Here is a 15,480-nt window from a genome sequence, read left to right as displayed (position 1 = left end):
GAAAATACTCAAGAGAGATGTTAATAGCACAAGGGAGTATATGATGAAGAATGATTTCTTTTAGATAAGGAATATAAATAATTCATCATTCAGAAGTCACACAAACATGAAGTAAAATCCTTAACATTAGTGCACATTATTAGAAAAGAGGAATAAGCACCTTTTAAATATCTTGATCAATCATAGGAATTTTACTTCTTCATATTGAATTTATTATCATGACTTAAAAGCATATCAATATGCGGACAGATATAGCAAAGGCATGAATTAGATTCTAATAGACAAGTGCATCTATGAGAATGAGATTGAATGCACATCTAGTTGATTTAAGTCCAATAAAGAATCTATTCTTCACATAGGTAGAATATGATAAATTTGAATAAATAACCAATGATGGGAACTATATTTGTTTAAGAGGATGAGTTCCCATACCTTTGCTTTTACCTTTCTTCCTTTGGGTGAAGAGTAACCCTTGAGGCTTGTGACTTGCACTTACTCTCTTGTAGATTTTCATAAGTAAGCTCAAGAGATATGGCATTAGTAACACAAGCACTAGTTTCCCTTTTGTAATCATTTTGATAAGGAATGGAAAATAGATTACTAAAGCATGGAAACTTTATAATATGAACTAGGTATTCCATGATGTATGCTTAATTTTGCTTACAAAACAAGCATAGATAATTCTTTAAGATTATGGAAATAAATCTAATTCATAACATGGAGAGCAATAAATATAGAAGAATCATATCCAACTTAAGCAAGAGGCAAAACAACATAAATCATTGGATTGACTTTTCTTTTCATGTTAGATCGCGCACCTCCAAAGAGAAACTTATTCTCTACATGTGAGACTACTTAGGTTATTTAGACAAAAACATTACTCCCACGATTTCTAGATATAAAGAGAGATTACCTTTATAAGTGTCCTAAGGAATTGAATTCCTTACGTGACACCTTATTCTTTTAAGAACATGGAATATCTCTTTATATCTAGAACATGGCAATAATAGGATGATTAGTGTAAAGCATGCCATGAGATACTTACATCAACTTAAAGCATGTAGATTGCCATGGTATAGAAATGATGAATATACAATCTACCATATGAGAGGAATTTCTTCAAAGAATGGTGACATAATTTAAAAACATTTGAAGTGCTTTCTTTTTCTATGTGACTACACAAGACACATAAGAAATGATAATTTAAGATACTTGCCCTTAAAAGCATAATTGTTACCATCCTTTGGCTTTCCTCCATGATGTAGGCCTTGACTTTTCGGCATAGGATTAATTCTTTATTTCCTACAACATCAATATCTTCCCCGAGATGATTTGAGTTTTATATATAACAATTCAAAATAACTTTGGGTCAATCTTGGATATATATCATTGAAGATTGATAGCTTGAGTTAATAAAAATCGAATTGACTCTCTCAAGCACCCCAAAGCTTCATACCATCTCCTTTTCCTGCAAAGCTTGTCAAGCATATTTTGGTAACCATCGCTTGATGGGTCCATCAAGGTTAGTCAACAAAGATCTAGAAACCCAAAAGTCCTTGGTGTTAGCGCTTGGTAAACTCATTACCTTTCTAGCACAAGTTGCAATTTTGGGTTGCCTAGTTACATGTGAAATAATTGACAAGCTAGAAGTGGGGTTGTTACCAATGGGACAATCCTTGCATTGATGTCCCTTCTTTCAGCATATGTAGCAAAGGCGATCTTCAAGTCTTGAAGATTTTTTCTTTCCTTGTTTCATGCTTGCTACATGGTTAGTTAATAATTTCTTTTCTAACACTATGCCTTTTTGCTTTAAATAGGGACAAGACTTAATTAAGTGTCCCTTTTTTGAGCATTTAAAACAAAGTTTATCATCCTTGTTAATAATCAAGCCATTTTTAATATGAGGACATGACCTAATTGAGTGTCCCTTTCCAAAGCATTCACTACACTTTTTACTTCTCTTAGTGTGAAGTGTGGCTTGATCATTACCTTGGATGTTACCTTGTATGGAGGCATGGTTAAGGCTTTTGGAAGAGGTATTGATTTTCTTCTTTTGTTCCTTCCTCTTTGCAATCCTCAAGTCCTTGACATTTTCTTCAAGGGATTTAGTGTATGCCACGGTTGTTCCCGTCTCAAGCTTCTTCACCATGTGATCACGGTTATCTTGAGATGGTTGAGCAATGCACTTCCCTTTTAGTTGTGCCAAGCTCATTTTTGGCCTCTCATTTTCTTCTTTGAGCTTTTGATATGTATCTTCTTTTGTTCCTGTAAATTCTAGCTCAAAGAAAGATTTGCTTGTCGACGGACAACAAGCAATGCACATGGTAAAATAGTTTCAATTTGAATACATGTGCATGAGTGAGGTTGTTGGGATTTTAAGTTTTCTATCACAACCTCATGAGCAATATTTAACATGATATTATTATCCATAAGATTTTCATGAGAACATAGAAGCATATCATATTTTTCTTGAAAAGCTAGATTTTCAATTTTTAGCTTTTCCATTTGGTTCTACTAATCAAAAGTCTTGAAAAACTCTTTTTACTAAGACGTGTGATGGTGATCTTTTTGTGTGCCAAATTTATGTCGATGACATAATATTTGGTTCTACTAATCAAAAGTCTTGTGAAGAGTTTAGCAGGGTGATGACTCAGAAATTCGAGATGTCAATGATGGGCGAGTTAAGCTACTTCCTTGGGTTCCAAGTGAGGCAACTCAAGGATGGAACCTTCATCTCCCAAACGAAGTACACACAAGATTTGATCAAGAGGTTTGGTATGAAGGACGCCAAGCCCGCAAAGACTCCGATGGAAACCGACGGACACACCGACCTCAACAAAGGAGGTAAGTCTGTTGATCAAAAAGCATATTGGTCTATGATAGGGTCTTTACTTTATTTATGTGCTAGTAGACCGGATATTATGCTTAGTGTATGCATGTGTGCTAGATTTCAATCTGATCCAAGGGAGTGCCACTTAGTGGCTGTGAAGCGAATTCTTAGATATTTAGTCGCTACGCCTTGTTTCGGGATCTGGTATCCAAAGGGGTCTACCTTTGACTTGATTGGATATTCAGATTCCGACTATGCTGGATGTAAGGTCGATAGGAAGAGTACATCGGGGACGTGCCAATTCTTAGGAAGGTCCCTGGTGTCATGGAGTTCTAAGAAACAAACCTCTGTTGCCCTATCCACCGCTGAGGCCGAGTACGTTGCCGCAGGACAGTGTTGCGCGCAACTACTTTAGATGAGGCAAACCCTCAGGGACTTTGGCTACAATTTGAGCAAAGTCCCACTCCTATGTGATAATGAAAGTGCTATCCGCATGGCGGATAATCCTGTTGAACACAGCCGCACAAAGCACATAGACATCCGGCATCACTTTCTGAGAGACCACCAGCAAAAGGGAGATATCGAAGTGTTTCATGTTAGCTCCGAGAACCAGCTAGCCGATATCTTTACCAAGCCTTTAGATGAGCAGACCTTTTGCAAGTTGCGTAGTGAGCTAAATGTCTTAGATTCGCGGAACTTGGATTGATTTATAGCATACATGTGTTATGCCTTTGATCATGTTCCTTATGCACTTTGTTGTTTACTTATGGTGCTCAAGTTGTACAAGCTCTCCCCGGACCTTACAAGTCCATTTGCAAGTGATGCACAAATTTAGGGGGAGATGTGCTACAACTTGACCCTTTGAGACTAACTGTGTGCTTGAGTTTGCTTAATTTAGTCTCAAAGGAGGTTTGAAAGGAAAAAAGTGGACTTGGACCATGAAAAGACTTCCACTGCACTCCGATGAGAGGGTAACTTATTCCAAGTTCATCTTCATACTCTTATTGCCTTTTTACTCTTAGTTGAAGATTTTGGTGAGGCAATGGGGTTAAAGGGCCAAAAATGATCCCGTTTTGGTGCTTGATGCCAAAGGGGGAGAAAATAAGGCCAAAGCAATAAATGGATCAGCTACCACTTGAGAATTTTGAAAATAATAAAATAGAGCTTTTGTTTTGTCAAAATACTCTTATTGGCTCTTTCTTGTGGGGAGAAGTGTTGATTATGGCAAAAAAGGGGAGTTTTTGAAATCCTGAATCAATTTCTCTTGGAATGACTCTCTTTATATCTTAACAAGTGTGTTTGACTTAGAGATAGAAATTTGAGTTTGATTTGCAAAAACAAACCAAGTGGTGGCAAAGAGTGATCCATATATGCCAAATATGATTCAAAACAAATTTGAGTTTTCATTTGCATTGGTACTGCACTTGTTCTGGTTGCTTTATGTTGTGTTGGCATAAATCACCAAAAAGGGGGAGATTGAAAGGGAAATGTGCCCTTGGGCCATTTCTAAGTATTTTGGTGATTGAGTGCCAACGCAAGTGCTTTTGTGTTGATCTATGCAATGTGGTGAACAAAGTGCAAATCATGTCAAAAGGTATGTTTCTAGACTTAGTACTTTGTTTTATGGACTAATGTATTGTGTCTAAGTGCTGGAAACAGGAAAGATTGAATTGGAAATGAGATGGCTCTGTTCTACCAAACTCTGCTCAGTCTGGGAGCACCGGACTGTCCGGTGGTGCACCGGACAGTGTCCGGTGCGCCAGGCTGGCTCGTGCGAACTTGCTGTTCTCGGGATTTCATCGGCGGCGTACGGCTATAATTCACCGGACTGTCCGGTGTGCACCGGACTGTCCGGTGAGCCAACGGCTGGCCGGGCCAACGGTCGGCTGCGCGATCTGCGCAAGACACGTGGCCGAGCCAACGGTCGGGAGGGAGCACCGGACTGTCCGGTGTGCACCGGACAGTGTCCGGTGCGCCAACGGCTCCCAGGCGCCAACGGTCGGCTACGCCACAGAAGGAAAGAAATCCGCACCGGACAGTGTCCGGTGTGCACCAGATTGTCCGGTGCGCCAGGCGACAGAAGGCAAGAATTGCCTTCCTGGAATGCACTCAACGGCTCCTAGCTGCCTTGGGGCTATAAAAGGGACCCCTAGGTGCATGGAGGAGTATACCAAGCATTCTCAAAGCATTCCTAAGCACTAAGACATCGATTCCGCGCCTTTGATTCTTTGCGATAGCAATTAGAGCTCTAGTTGAGTTGTGAACTCATTGAGTTGTGAACTCATTGAGTTGTGTTGTGAGCTCTTGTTGCGACTTGTGTGCGTGGTGTTGCTGTGATTTCTTGTCTTGAATGTGTTGTTTATCCCTCCCTTACTCCGTGCTTCTTTGCGATCATCTAAGTGTAAGGGCGAGAGGCTCCAAAGTGTGGAGATTCCTCACAAACGGGATATAGTAAAGCAAGCAAAACACCGTGGTATTCAAGTGGGTCTTTGGACCGCTTGAGAGGGGTTGATTGCAACCCTCATCCGTTGGGACGCCACAACGTGGAGTAGGCAAGCGTTGGTCTTGGCCGAACCACGGGATAAACCACTGTGCCATCTCTATGATTGATCTATTGTGGTTATTGTGTTTTGTTGAGATTCCTCTCTAGCCACTTGGCATTATTGGTACTAACGCTTTAACCAAGTTTTTGTGGCTTAAGTTTAAAGTTTTACAGGATCACCTATTCACCCCCCCTCAAGGTGCTCTCACATGTCCCGAGACTCTTCCAGCTGGTCCAGTGAGTCTTCTCGGTTTGTTCGATTGCTTTGGTCGTCGTAGGCCCTCGCCCTCGGGGAACCTTATTCTAAGTCTATGGGCAAGATGGCCTCGGCCCCATAGACTAGAAAGAACGGTGTGAAGCCCGTGGCTCGGCTCGGCGTTGTCCTCAGACTCCAGACCACCAAGGGGAGCTCCTTCATCCATCGCTTGCCGAACTTGTTGAGGTCATTGTAGATCCTCGGCTTGAGTCCTTGCAGAATCATGCCGTTGGCACGCTCTACTTGCCCATTCGTCATGGGGTGAGCCACGGTGGCCCAGTCCACCCGGATGTGGTGATCCTCGCAGAAGTCCAGGAACTTTCTGCCGGTGAACTGGGTGCCGTTGTCGGTGATGATGGAGTTCGGGACCCCAAAGCGATGGATGATGTTGGTGAAGAACGCCACCGCCTGTTCAGACCTGATGCTGTTTAGGGGTCGGACCTAGATCCACTTGGAGAATTTGTCGATGGCGACCAGCAGGTGCGTGTAGCCCCCGGGTGCCTTCTGCAAGGGACCGACGAGGTCCAAACCCCACACAGCAAACAACCAGGTGATGGGTATTGTCTGCAGAGCCTGAGCGGGCAGGTGGGTCTGCCTTGCGTAGAATTGACACCCTTGATAGGTGCGGACAATTCTAGTGGCAACAGCCACCGCGGTTGGCCAGTAGAAACCTTGTCGGAAAGCGTTTCCAACAAGGGCTCGAGGCGCTGCGTGGTGACCGCAAGCCCCCGAGTGTATTTCTTGTAAGAGCTCCTGGCCTTCGGCGATGGATATGCATCGCTGGAGGATGCCTGAGGGGCTGCGGTGGTAGAGCTCCTTCTCGTCCCCCAGCAAGACGAACGACTTGGCGCGCCGCGCCAGTCGCCGAGCTTCGGCTCGGTCGAGGGGCAACTCTCATCGGTGGAGATATTGCAGGTATGGGGTCTGCCAGTCTTGATTAGGCGGGACCCCATTCCGCTCTTCCTCGACGCGCAATGCCTCACCTTCGGGGGCCGAGGGTGCCTCGGGCTGAGCCGAGGGCGCCTCGGGCTGGGTCCAGGCCTTCTCGGGCTCGGGCGTGTCGTCGGTCTTGACTGAGGGTTGATGTAGGTCTCGGGAGAAGACGTCCGGGGGAACCGTTGTCCGCCCCGAGGCTATCTTAGCCAGCTCGTCCGCAGTCTCGTTGTATCGTCGGGCGATGTGGTTGAGCTCGAGCCCGTAGAACTTGTCCTCCAAGCGCCGAACCTCATCGCAGTAGGCTTCCATCTTCGGGTCACGGCAGTGGGAGTTCTTCATGACTTGGTCAATGACAAGCTGCGAGTCGCCGCGAGCGTCGAGGCGTCGGACCCCTAGCTCGATGGCGATGCGCAACCCGTTAACTAGAGCCACGTACTCGGCCACGTTGTTGGACGCCGGGAAATGGAGGCGCAGCACGTAGCGGAGGTGTTTCCCGAGGGGTGAGATGAAGAGCAGGCCCGCGCCCGCTCCTGTTTTCATCAGCGACCCGTCGAAAAACATGGTCCAGAGTTCCGGTTGGATCAGAGCTGCTGGAAGCTGGGTGTCGACCCATTCAGCCGCAAAGTTCGCCAAGACTTGGGACTTGATGGCCTTCCGAGGGGCGAACGAGATTGTCTCGCCCATGATTTCCACCGCCCACTTTGCAATCCTACCCGAGGCCTCTCGGCACTAGATGATCTCCCCCAGGGGGAAGGATGACACCACAGTCACCGGATGAGACTCGAAGTAGTGTCGCAACTTTCGCCGCGTCAGGATCACCGCGTACAGCAACTTCTAAATTTGTGGGTAGCGGATCTTGGTCTCGGACAGTACCTCACTGATGAAGTAGACCGGCACTACACCAAAATAGTGAACTTCCTAGAGCCTAAACCCTAGGAAGTTAGCACTAAACTCTAGGAAGTTAGCTAAACTCTCGGAAGTTAAGCCATCCCGTCGGAAGTTTGGCTCTCGAAAATTTTTTGTCGGAAGTTAGCTTAACTTCCTAGAGCCCTCTAGGAAGTTAGCTAACTTCCTACAGCCAAAGAAGCCTCTCGGAAGTTAGTAGGTTCTCGGAAGTTAGTAGCTTCACGCCGTCAGCGCCGTCAGCTGACTAACTTCCTACGACTAACTTCCTACGGCTGACTATAGCCCTAGGAAGTTAGCTGACTAACTTCCTACAGCTGACTGTAGCCCCTAGGAAGTTAGCTGGCTAACTTCCTACAGCCCAATATGCCTCTAGGAAGTTAATTTGACCAGCATTACAAATATTTTTTATTTTTATTTTACACCACATTCACAACATAACAAATATATCAACAGCTATATATCACAACATATTTTCACATAAAACATCTCACATACAATCACATAACAATATTTAAATCCATAATCTCATCAATTACATCACAAAAGTCTCATCCATAATCATAATAAGACATATCTCATCTAGTACTAATAAGAGACAATATCTTATACATAGTCATAATAAAAGTCTCATGTATCAGAACACAATAACATCCTCTTAGGTTTCGAGCTAACTGATCACACATCCTCTTAGTGGAGCAAAATATTATGCTTTTTGATCCAGGATCTTGTGAACGCAAGATCTGATCAAGTCGTCTAGATTTGTCCATATGTGGAATAACTTCCACATGCTGCAGTGTGTAACAAACCACTTCAAATTACAGAAACAAAGTGTCTGGTTTGAAAAAAGAAAACGACATTTTTACTCACCTGAGTAATTGACTTATTTGTGACCAGCTGATCAGTGTTTCCAATGTTAACTTGAACTGGGTTAGCCAGTAAATCAGACGCTATTTTTCTAACCTCTCTTGGCCATGTGGCAGTATACATAAGAGTTTGCCGTTTCGGTGGTATTTGTTTCACAATTTTCCTTATTTGTGGCTCAAATCCCATATCAAGCATATAGTCAGCTTCATCAAGGACAAGGTATGATACTTGGTGCAGGCTCACTCTATTCATTTCCAAAATATCATTTAATCTCCCAGGAATTGCGACAACAATGTCAGCACCACGCTCCAACTCTCTTAGCTGAGGGCCTTTTGGAGCACCTCCATATAATCACTTCAAACAACAACAAAAATAATTAACATCCCTGACATATAACATATATTAAATGTAAATGGAATGTTCATCTGCTCACATATGAATTCAACTGCTCACATATGAAGATCTATCAAACTTGATTGCTTCATCTTGAATTTGTGTCGCCAATTCCCTGGTTGGAGACAAAACTAATACGGTTGGACCTTCCCTTGAATTATGCTGCAGGCGCTTCAAAAGAATAAACCCTGGGAGAAGATAGCCCAGTATTTTTCCTGAACCTGTCTTCGCCATAGCTACTATATCACGACCCCTTGGAGCAATTGGCCATGATTGAGCTTGGATAGGAGTTGGTGCAGAGAATCCTGCTTGCAGAACCTGCAAAAGGTAGATACCCTTCAGAGATGAGTATTATCTGAATACTAGATCTGTGTAAGGATAAAAGTCATAATATAGTTATAGCAAAGAGAAAAAGGCTTCTCATGTTGTGAATTTTTAAGTTACACAGAACCAAGCCAAACATCATGCAGCCGAGGAATGAACAAAACAGGGAGTTGTTTCAAACCACAGGAGGTTGTACAAGACAACAAACAGGTCGAACCACGACTTGGATTGTTGACTTGAAGAGCCTGCTGCAAACAAAACTTGGTTTAATCATGCATACGTACAATGTATGCACGATGACCACCTAGTCACATCGGAAAGGGATCCAAAAAAATGACATTAATATTCCTAAACATTGTGTAGACCTACCTCCCTTAGAATGTCTAATGGGAAGCCTGTGGATTGAAATGTCATGAATGGTGCAGGTGCCTCATTGCCCTATTAATATAAATGAAAAAAGTAATAACTAAACAAAAAACAAGAGTGATTGAGGGTAACATTTAAATAAAAAAAGAAATGGATTAGTTGACCACATAAAAAGTAAAATGGATGGATTTGTAAATCACATACGACCAAAATTTTGTTTCTTGTCCACCTTCATCACCGTCATTTTGAACTTTTGAAGGCATCTGGGCTGTCCTCCAAAAGCTGGAGCTTTTTTAATCTACTGCAAAGCATGAAGTGTAACAAGCGAGGTCATTAGTAAATTAAGCGAACCGGCTGCATCAATTACACACACAGCTCGAGCTACAACAAATGCACACCCAATCAATCCGATCTAATCAAATCAAATAAAATTTAGTATTAACTGAACAGGGGAGTGAGAGTTTTGATCTAATCCAATCAAATAAAAATTAATACTCATAGGCCTAGTAGTATGAACAGAACGGGCAGCACATAGGTTCAGACATGAAAATTGTTCAGCCACAACAAAAATGGACCCTACACAAACATTATCCAGGTCTGCTAATTCATTTGCTCATCTATAACTAGTATATATAATTCCTAAAAAGCAGTAACAAATTCCTTAGGGCTAACAGATCAACTATAACTAGTAATTTGCTTGCACGAAGACCAATGTGTTTAAACAGTTAAAAGAGGTCTTGTTTTAGGTAGAAAATAGTAGTATATGTGAAAACATACATGTAGAAATGAAAAAACTACCTGAATAGACAATTGTAGTAGTAGAACAATTAAGTCTACAAATGTAGCATCAGAATTGTAAGCAATTTATTACTGCTCTATAAAATTATCAGTCTACATACTATCTGTGTAGTGCGGTAGTGCCTCAATTTTCAGTCTACAAATTCTGAAAAATATGTTTACAAATTATCAGTCTGATATATCTATGTGGAAATGTTTGAACAAACTTACAGCTAATCCTACAATGCAGTGTCTCTATTAAAAAATGCATAATTAAGATATAAAATAAGCTAAGGATCAAATATGTATAAAACAAACTTACAGCTAATCCTACCATGTATTTGTCGCGTGCTCCATTTTATCTGCACAAGTGGAGCCCGGTAATGGGGGAGGCTCTGCTGCAAGGGTTTTGAACCAAACGTTGTCTTCTGAAGAGATGCAGGACCAGCTGGAGCAGTTCACGTATGTGATGCAACAGAAGTTCCTGTCCGGTGAAGACATGGAACATATGGACTACTCACGGATCGATAACGATGAGATGCTGGATGACCACTGGTCCAGAGAAGCCAATTATGACGCAGAGAAGAAGTATTTCGAAGAAGATTAGGTAGTAATAGGCCTACTGTTTTAGTGCCTTGGATGCAGCGGCCGCGGTGGGTGCGGGCTTGGGCGGCCGTGGCGGGCGGGGGCGCGGGCAGAGGCGGCCGCGTCGGTGGGAGCTGCGGCCGGGGGCGTGGGCGGCCGTGGTGGACGAGGCCAGAGCCAGGGGCGGCCACGGCGGGCGGGACCGAGGGAGAAACCGAGGGAGAGAGAGACGTGAGAGAGAGACGGTAGTGAGAAAAGTGAGAGAAGAGATAAGATTGAGTAGAGGTTTAAAATAAAAAATATAACTTCCTAGAGTAAAGTCGTAGGAAGTTACATAACTTCCTAGAGTTTGTACATGTACTCTAGGAAGTTAAGTAACTTCCTAGAGCCGGCCGTAGAAAGTTAGCTTTTTGTTTGACTGGTCAAAAGCTAAAATCTAACTTCCTAGAGGAGACCGTAGGAAGTTACCTGCCCACGCTAACTTCCTAGAGCCGGCCGTAGGAAGTTAGCTTTTCGTTTGACCACAACCGCGTATCAGCAACTAAAAGCTAACTTCCTAGAGGAGGTCGTAGGAAGTTAGTTGCCCATGCTAACTTCCTACGGCTGCCACTAGGAAGTTAGCGGCTCGATTAACTGAACACACGGGTCAGCATGTGAAAGCTAACTTCCTACAGCTTTTATAAAATACCGTAGGAAGTTATGTTTATTTCCTAGAGCTACCAGTTGCCTCTCGGAAGTTATTTATTTCCTACGGTTTGTTATAAAAGCTGTAGGAAGTTAAAAAACCGTAGGAAGTGTATGATTTTGGTGTAGTGCGGCCTCTGGACGGGCAATGCATGCTCCTCTTCTCGTCTCTCAACCACGATCGCGGCGCTGACCACCTGAGTGGTAGCGGCGACGTAGATCAGGAGGGCTTCTTCGGCAGCGGGGGGCACCAAGATGGGCACGTTCGTGAGGAGCGCCTTTAGGTTCCCGAGGGCTTCCTCGGCCTCAGAGGTCCAAGTGAAGAACTCGGCCTTTCTTAAAAGGCGGTAGAGAGGTATGCCTCTTTCGCCGAGGCGCGAGATGAAGCGGCTCAGAGCCGCAAGGCATCCCATGACCCTCTGTACGCCTTTCAAGTCCTTGATGGGCCCCATGTTGGTGATGACCGCGATTTTCTCCGGGTTGGCGTCGATGCCCCGCTCGGAGACGATGAACCCCAAGAGCATGCCTCGGGGGACTCCGAAGACACACTTCTCGGGGTTGAGTTTTACGCCTTTCGCCTTGAGACACCGGAATGTCGTTTCAAGGTCGGAAAGGAGGTCGGAAGCTTTCCTCATCTTGACTACGATGTCGTCGACGTAAGCCTCGACAATGGAATCCACGATTTGATCGATGCGAGGCAGAGGATAGGGAACTTTCAGACATGCTTTGTTTAGACCAGTGTAGTCTACACACATCCGCCATTTCTCTCCTTTCTTTCTCACAAGCACAGGGTTGGCAAGCCATTCGGGATGGAATACCTCTTTGATGAACCCTGCAGCCATCAGCTTGTGGATCTCCTCGCCTATGGCTCTGCGCTTTTCTTCATTGAATCGGCGCAGAGGCTGCTTCACGGGTCGGGCTCCAGCTCGGATGTCCAGCGAGTGCTCGGCGACTTCCCTCGGTATGCCGGGCATGTCCGAGGGACTCCACGCGAAGACTTCGGCGTTTGCGCGGAGAAAGTCGACGAGCACTGCTTCCTATTTGGGGTCGAGCTCGGAGCCGATCCGGATCTACTTGGAGGCGTCGTTGCTGGGGTCGAGAGGGACGGACTTAACAGTCTCTGCTGGCTCGAAGTTGCCGGCATGGCGCTTCACGTCTGGCGCCTCCTTGGAGAGGCTCTCTAGGTCGGCGATGAGGAACTCGGATTCGGCGAGGGCCTCGGCGTACTCCACGCACTCCACGTCGCATTCGTACGCGTGTCGGTGCGTGGGGCCGACGGTGATGACCCCGTTGGGGCCCGACATCTTGAGCTTGAGGTAGGTGTAGTTGGGGACGACCATGAACTTGGTGTAGCATGGCCTCCCCACCACTGCGTGGTAGGTTCCTCGGAACCCGACCACCTCGAACGTGAGGGTTTCCCTTCGAAAGTTGGAGGGAGTCCCGAAGCAGACGGGTAGATCGAGTTGTCCGAGGGGCTGGACGCGTTTCCCGGGGATGATCCCGTGAAAAGGTGCCGCGCCCGCCCGGAGCGAGGACAGATCGATCCGTAGGAGCCCGACGGTCTCGGCGTAGATGATGTTGAGGCTGCTGCCTCCGTCCATGAGGACCTTGGTGAGCCTGACGTTGCCGATGACGGGGTCGACAACGAGCGGATATTTCCCCGGGCTCAGCACGCGGTCGAGGTGGTCACCCTGGTCGAAGGTGATGGGCTTGTCGGACCAGTCTAGGTAGACTGGCGCCGCCACCTTTACCGAGCAGACCTCCCGACGCTCTTGCTTGCGGTGCCGAGCCGAGACGTTCGCCACTGGCCCACCGTAGATCATGAAGCAGTCGCGGACCTCGGGGAACTTCTCTGCCTTGTGATCCTCCTTCATGTCGTTGTTGTGGGCCCTGCCACCTTCCGCAGGTGGCCCAGCCTTGTGAAAGTGGCGCCGAAGCATGACGCACTCCTCAAGGGTGTGCTTGACGGGTCCCTGATGATAGGGGCACGACTCCTTGAGCATCTTGTCGAAGAGATTGGCACCTCCGGGAGGTTTCCGAGGGTTCTTGTACTCAGCGGCGGCGACAAGGTCCGCGTCGGCGGCGTCGCGTTTCGCCTGTGACTTCTTCTTGCCCTTCTTCTTGGTGCCGCGCTGAGTGGACGCCTCGGGGACATCTTCCGGCTGGCGGCTCTGGGGCTGCTTGTCCTTTCGGAAGATGGCCTCAACCGCCTCCTGGCCAGAGGCGAACTTGGTGGCGATGTCCATCAGCTCGCTTGCCCTGGTGGGGGTCTTGCGACCCAGCTTGCTCACCAGGTCGCGACAGGTGGTGCCGGCGAGGAACACGCCGATGACATCCGAGTCGGTGACGTTGGGCAGCTCGGTGCGCTGCTTCGAGAATCACCGGATGTAGTCCCGGAGAGACTCTCCTAGCTGCTGGCGGCAGCTTCGGAGATCCCAGGAGTTCCCAGGGTGCACGTACGTGCCCTAGAAGTTGCCGGCGAAGGCTTGGACCAGGTCGTCCCAGTTGGAGATCTGCCCCGGAGGCAGGTGCTCCAGCCAGGCTCGAGCGGTGTCGGAGAGGAACAGGGGGAGGTTGCGGATGATGAGGTTGTCATCGTCCGTTCCACCCAGTTGGCAGGCCAGCCGGTGGTCCGCAAGCCACAGTTCCGGCCTCGTCTTCCCCGAGTACTTTGTGATAGTAGTCGGGATTCGGAACCAGGTCGGGAACGGCGCCCGTCGTATGGCCTGGCTGAAAGCCTGCGGACCGGGTGGTTCGGGCGAGGGACTTCGATCCTCCCCTCTATTGTAGCGTCCCCCACGCCTGGGGTGGTAGCCTTGGCGCACCCTCTCGTCGATGTGGGTTCGACGGTTGCGGTGGTGGTGCTCGTTGCCGAGGCGACCCGGGGCCGCAGGCGCTGTGTTGCGCGTGCGCCCGGTGTGGACCGAGGCTTCCCGCATGAATCGGGAAGTCGCGGCGCGATGCTCCGAGGGGCATCCCTGCCTTCGGGAGACGGAGCTTTCGGCCTGTCGGACCGCGGCATCCTCCAGGAGATTCTTGAGCTCTCCCTGGATATGCCGCCCCTCGGTGGTTGATGGCTCCGGCATCGCGCGGAGAAGTATTGCTGCTGCAGCCAGGTTCTGGCCGACCCCACTAGAAGCCGGTGGCGGCCTTGCCCTGACGTCGTCGGCAATGCGAAGCTGGATGCCCTGGGGCAGATGACGCGCTTCTCCGGCCGGAGCTTGGTATGCCCATTCCTGCCCGATGTTCCGCCGGAACGGCTCAAGTGTTCCTGATCCCTCGTCGAGCCTGGCCTGCCTCTCGCGGATTTGCTCGAGCTGCGCGTCCTGACCCCCCGCAGGGACTGGGACCACAGCTAGCTCCCAAAGGATGTCAATGCGAGGCGCAGGCCTAGGGGGATCACCGTTCTCCGGTATACCAAAATGGTTGCCTTCGCCGGGACCCCCTAGATCGACATGGAAACATTCACGACTTGGGCCACAGTCCTCGTCACCAATGCTGCGGCTACCGTCGGAACAATCGAAAAGGCAGTAGTCGCATGCGGTCATGAAGTCTCGCATGGCGCTGAGGTTACCGAGTCCGGAGAAATCCCAACAAAAGTCAGGCTCGTCATCTTCCTCAGAACCCGAGGGTCCGTAGGTCGAGACGGCCGTCAGCCGGTCCCAGGGTGACCGCATACCGTACCCCGGAGGGTTTGGACATGCCTCTATGAAGGCTTCCACCAAAGCGAAGTCGCTTGGTGGGTCGAGGCTGAATCCAAAAGGCATGAGATGGGAATCGGTCGGTACCTCTTGGTCGACGGGCGGTGACGAAGTCGCGTCGGGGGCAGACTGCACCGTCGTCTCAGGTACGAGGGTGACGCCCAGCAAGTCCCTTGCGAGCGTGCTGGCGTCGTCCGTCCGCTTGGAGTTGGCGTGTTGCGGGGAAACGGCGCTCATCTTCATCTCAGACGCAAGGTCGACGCCCGACGTGTCCCCCATTGGGGCGCCGACGCCGTCGACTCGCTCGACAGCCGAC

At 47.9% G+C, this 15,480-nt stretch overlaps 1 pseudogene; it reads right to left on the bottom strand.

Annotated features, from left to right (window-relative positions):
* Positions 1-8,045: 8,045 nt before the first annotated feature.
* LOC109941359 (DEAD-box ATP-dependent RNA helicase 14-like) lies at positions 8,046-9,680 on the bottom strand (annotated as a pseudogene).
* Between the last annotated feature and the right edge of the window lie 5,800 nt (positions 9,681-15,480).

This window comes from Zea mays, chromosome 1, assembly GCF_902167145.1.
Source record: "Zea mays cultivar B73 chromosome 1, Zm-B73-REFERENCE-NAM-5.0, whole genome shotgun sequence".
NCBI lineage: Eukaryota > Viridiplantae > Streptophyta > Magnoliopsida > Poales > Poaceae > Zea > Zea mays.
The sequence above is the reverse complement of the archived record's forward strand: the minus strand, read 5'-3'. Positions and strand labels throughout refer to the sequence as shown.